Raw genomic sequence first — 6132 nt, 5'->3', positions numbered from 1 at the left:
TTTTCAAAGACAACACAAAACCAGTAACATTTTGAAATTGTAATTTTCCTCTTCAATTTAAGTCTTTTAATTTCAGAACAAATACTCTTTCAAACACTATATGACAGTACGTTCTATATCTGCTCTTTCCATTAACGTCACTATCTACACCTAAAAGTTCAAACTTAAGGCGTCGTGTTTTCTTAGCTGTGCCACTACATCTAACTGACATAATGTAGACATATGCAACAGAATTTTTTTTACACATTTACCAACATTTAATCTAAGTGAAACATTGTAATAATTTAATTTCCTCTAAAAAGGAAAATAAAGGGTTTGAACAAAGATTGGCGGCATTGAAGTTTCTTACTGAATTAAAGCTGATCTGTGAACATTCAAGAATCACTCCAACAAAACTTACTCACACTGTGATGATATATTTTCCCTTTCTGAACAACCGCAGAAGCAAGCAGGCCGTTATCAGGCCTGATATTTCAGTGCTTCAGTGTAATAATAATATTTACATTTTTACAGAGGAATAAGGTTCTTGTTTTTGTCTCTATTCTCTAGTTCTTTACCATCACACTCAGTCAGGCATAACGGTGTCAGATTGACTATTTCAAGCCTATATAGGATTTTTACAACTTATAACGAAAACTGATTTCTTTTAAACATCAAATTCTGCTTTTGTCTTTCCCAATACAATAATGATGAGCAACTGAAAAAATTATTTAATCATCTTTATTCAGAGAGAAGGTGAAAAAGAAAAACATTGGTTTCTTTTCATCAAAAATTGTTCAAAAAGCACAAAGAACGAATTATTTAAAACAATTTAATTCTGTTTATTCCATATTATTGTCACGTGTTTGAACAACAGTTTTCTTTACAACAACAGTGATTTCATTTATGTTTAAAATAAAAGCTTAATTAACTACAGTGTAATGAAAACTAACAGCAGGCCCACAGACACATTGCAAAAGGAAATAAAACAAAACAAACCCAAACATTAGTTTTATGCGTAGCACTTTGAATATGTTGTGTTTTATGTATTTAATGAAATGCAGATGTCATTATCGCATTAGCTTGTATTCTCTGTACTTTATTCTGCACATGAAAAGCTGCTTAAAAAAAAGCACCGCTGACATGTTTCATTGCTGCTCTATGCAGTCAGATAACTGCAGAAGCACCACCGTCCCCCATTCCACACATTCCAGGATTTCCCAGCAAGCATTGCAAGCAAGCCTAAACAAGTCACGTTCTTTACTCAGGGAGATTTTCACACAGTCGAGTGACTGAGGTCTCCTTTTGCCTTCCCTTTAGTGTGCAATCACATAAATGCACTTTTACAACTTTAACTTCTTAAATTCCAAAGTATTTTTCTGAAGCCACAAAGACTCAAACAAACCGGGCTTTAATACACACAATCACAATCATTCTTCCACCTGAAACGTTGCACTGCAGGGTAATCTGTGCCCAAAACTATGCTTCCTTTCTGGTTTTAATAATTACTTGTGTCCTTTCTGCTGCAAGCTTGTAACAGCAACTGGACTGTGGTTAAACATTTCCACCCAGAGAGGTCTGCTGACAGTCATCAAAACAAACAAACCTCTTTACTCTCTTACTTAAGGGTTCGAACATGAGGCACATACAGGAGCAGTGACACCTAATCTCAACACAGAGAGAAAGAAAGACAGAGAAGAGAGGGCAAAATGAGAGGGTGGGGGGGGAGAGAGAGAGAGGGAGAGAGGGCCTTGCTCCCTACATTCCTCCCAAACCTCCCCTCCCCCCATCGACCTGCTGCTACCACTGAGGATGCTCAAAAACACACATCAACCTCTCCCCCCCTCTTTTTTTTCCCCTTCTTCATCTGCTTATTTTACCATCAGCACACTGACACCGTGTTTGTGTGATGACAAAACAACACACAGGTAAAAAGGAACACAGGAGACTGAACTCCACTGAAAAACTGTGGATTTAACAGAGAAATTAATTTGCCATAAAATCTACAAAACTTGAAAATCCAGTTCAGATAATGGAAAGATTTCAGGTATTAAAATGCACCAGAAATATATTTTTTTATCTAACTATTTCAGGTTTTATTAAAGCTGATTTTCTCTTCTGGTGTTGAGCATTTTTACAGTTTACTTTACATAATCAGCCACATTTTTCATGAGCTGTGGTGTAAATTAAAAAGGTGGGTAAATTCCAAACAATGCACTGTCACCAAGCTGGACAAAAATCTATATCAGAGTTTGGAAAAAGCACGATGTCATTTGTTTTCTTCCTTTTTAAAAACGCCTCATTCCTAACGTCAGTTCAAATGTACACATATTTAAATTTAGGTCATGAGGGCTTATGTCGGCCAACAAATGTGTGTAAACTCTCTTCTGTAAATAAAGAACTGGGTAAACAGTTTAAGAGGCTTTGCTCCACGCCACCACCTGCTTTCAGTCATCAGCTCCACTTCTACACAAACTCGTTTTTGAAACGAGCCCTTTAGCACCAGTTTAGTGTGAGCTGGGGCCAAATGCTATGACAATACTATTGCACTGCTAGAATGGATGGTACAGTAGTGCAACATTGTCAAAGCAGCTGACCTCAGCATGTGTCAGCACGTGGACATGAGGACAGCCATTCTTCACTGCCAAACTCCAATTACATTTAAATAAGCAACAATGCTGTTTGTCTGGATAGACTGTTGGGTGTTCAAAGAGGAAAATGCAGGTATGGAAATGCTCAAATTGTGTTGAAATCTGGAATTAGCCAATTTATTTGGTGTTTAAGTGATCAAATTAAATCTAAAGTCCAGATATTTGACTAATTTAACAGTGTCCTAACTCCCACAAAATAAAGCACAATAACAGATTGGATTTTATATTTACACACACTCATAAATCACATTTAAGGAAACCACCGTGTGCAGGTTAAGAGTTAAGGCAGTAAAGGGAGGTGTGGGTCTCTGTTTTATCAGCCAATGCCCTTTTAATATTGCACTGCTCATCTCAATGTCCAGTAGTGCAACAGAAAAAGGGCAGTGGACAACAACATGGACACCATCAGACTCCACTGCACATACTGACTCAACTATCCACCTTTTTCTCAAAAAGAAAGAAAAGAAAAAGAAATCACATAAAGTACATTATAAGCGGATTATAAACCCATGTGCTTTTTATTTCTAAAATGAATAAAAACTATAGTTAAGATCACAGAAATACTCAAATGGAACAAAAGTCAAACTGGATTTTAAAGTTTGCAAACTGTTGATTCCTTTTTTTTTTAAAATAGCACTAATGATTCCTCTGTGGGAGACCAAAGTTAGGATATTACAGTTTAACAATATAACTTTTCATTGGTGGAGCTAAATGAACTTCCTAAATTAAACAGCATTGCTTACTCTCACCCTGGGAGAATGGGAATTTCCCAGCATGTGGGCCCATACTATTCTCTCCAGTGAATGACATGCATTCTAATTTTGGGGGGAGAAATGGGAGGTTGGAGACAGGGGAGGGGGGGGAGAGACACACTCCCAAAGCTTTCAGAGAACTACAGGCTGCCACCCCTCCATACCTAAATTATCAAATACATTTTCTATCATTAGAGAGTTACAATAAATCCCTCTGCGCCCAAATGGTCGCTGGAAATAAACACAAACAGGCTGCGACGAAATAAAGTAAACTGATTTCTTCGAAGGAAGGAGAGAGAGAGAGAAAGAGAGATAGAGGGAGGAAAAAAAAACTTTACACAAAGTTGCTTTGCTCCGATTAGAGAAATTACTTCACAATAAACTGCAACAACACCTTAAAATAAGAGCAAAAATACGTCCTGCAAGTTTGCACAATCAACGCGTCGTTACACAACACACAGGATCTATACCATCAAAGGAAAAATCTCCACAACTGCACGAAGCTTTCTCATACCTGATCCATCTGATTATTCCTGGGAAAAAAACACATCAAGGTGCTCTTGGTTTCTTTATTTTGTTCTTCCTTTACCTGTTCCTAGCTTAAAGCTTTACGTTTTCTTCCGCCATACATCTTGTGTGAGCGGCCTATACGCCTCCTTCACGTTAGAAGCACTGGGTCTGCTCTGCAAGCCATTCCTGCCAGCTCACAAACCCCACTGTACAATACTGACGACTTGTTAGATTGCACAACAGCCTATAGGTTACACACACACACACATACACACACACACACATATATACGCCAACACCGTGAAAACGTCCCCCTCAGAGACCCATTACACTACGATAACAGCCCAATAAGGTTTATCTACCCACAAGGCGTTAAATCGTGTCCTGATCAAGTTTTGGAGCGAGCTTCCAGATGCGCAGCGCACTAGAGATTGACTCAACTCTTATCGCTGTTTTTTTCCTCCCACAAGTCGCAGAAATAAACAGCCGATCTCCGCGTCTCGACCTCTGCAAGTTCCAACTTTGCGCGGAGCTCCTGGCCATTTACGCAAAGAAAAATCGGCTACAACTCACAGCGGACAACCTCCCCCCCCCCCTCCTTCTCCTCCTCCTCCTCCTCCTCCTCTTCTTCTCACTACTCACCTTCTATAACCTCTTAAGTCTCAGTTATTCTCCTCTGTCATGTTCTTCTTTCACTTTCTCTCACCGACTCTCAGAAGACCTTCCAGCTAAAAGGTGTGAAGGAGGAACTAAGTGCTTTCCCCTGTCTATAAACAATGTCCTTTATGCCTGCGTGGCTCTGGGCCTGCCTGGTTGTTGGAGGGAAAGAAGGGAGATGTCTGCGGAGATTTATCCATTGCTCAATCTCTTTGTCTCAAATTTTCTCGCACTCTCTCTTTCTTACCCTGTCGCCCTCAAGTGAAAGAATGGCCAGCAGTGGACTTAGGAATGAAGAATAAAGAGGGTGCAATGACACAAGAAACCTAATAGCCTGTAGTTGTCAAGGGATTAAGGGACAGAACTAAGCACTTCAGCACATAGTTTAATCAGAGATATATTGAATGGCTGGGTCTTGAAGTAAAACTGTAAACACAATCATAATTACTGAATGTGTCATTTTTAACTCTTGACCTGAGAACTGTAGTAAAATACATGCAATGCATGAAAAATCTTTGCTCTGAAGCACACATGTAAAATGGTTGGTCTAAGATTTAAAACTAGGGATTGTCACGGAAATAAATGCAGTAATAACTGGTGAGAAGAGCTATTTTTACCTCTCAGAGGAAATTGAACAATTTCCTGAGGACTTCAGGGCACTAGATTTACGTTGCAGGGTAGGCTAAGAAATATTGTCAGCAACAGTAAATACAGGATAAAGCTATCAAGGTCTTTTTTCAAGTTAAGGTGATCTCCTGAGGTCTGCTTCAGGCATACTGGAGGCTTGGACCTTGAAATGAAGGACTTCAAATGCTATAAAAGAATAAAGAAAAAGAAATAGAAGCAAAAAGAGTAGACATCTAAAGAACAATCTAACAACTATCTTGTGTCTTTTGAGACAAGAGGGCTAGACCTGGAAATGAAAAACAACCCTAAACAAAAGAATGGTGCAAACTACACTGAACAGAAAAAATAAGAGAATTTTGGACCATATTGGATAAATTGTGAAACTGAGATATTCTGTGAATTTTTGGTCTCCGTTTAGATGGATGTGAGTTTCTGAACTTATTACACTTCTTACAGTTTTGGGGGCCCTGTCAAGGACACCTTAGCAGCAATGTGATTGCACATAATAAAGTCTAATATATGTGAGATTTGCATGTGTGTGGGTACGTGAGTACAAATTGTGTTCAATGTGGTGCTGACATTTCAATCATTATTGACATCTTCACCCAGAAGGGCACCAAGTGCAGCAAGAAGAGACAATTTAACAGTCGAACAGCTCATTTCCCTCTTCACCTCTCCCAATTCTCTTCCCCAAACCACAGAGGGTGATGCTCATCTTATTTTCTTCTTCTATTTCTCTCTGAATTTCACCCTCCCTCATTTCATCTATCTGCATCTCTATCTCTCTCTCTCCATCTATCTCTTTATGTGCTTGACTGGGGCTGCTGCCACTGCATTGGCTCTTCTCAGCATTTCATTAAAGTGCTTCTCATAGCTCACTCCTCTCCATGTTCACCTGCCTGACCCTGAAACTCTGTTGTTTGTGGATTCCTCAGTGTGTTAGTGTGTGTGTGTGT

This window comes from Morone saxatilis, unplaced genomic scaffold (genome assembly GCF_004916995.1).
Source record: "Morone saxatilis isolate NCDOM2014 unplaced genomic scaffold, NCSU_SB_2.0 Contig21, whole genome shotgun sequence".
Lineage (NCBI taxonomy): Eukaryota > Metazoa > Chordata > Actinopteri > Moronidae > Morone > Morone saxatilis.
This window is presented reverse-complemented; position numbering follows the sequence as displayed.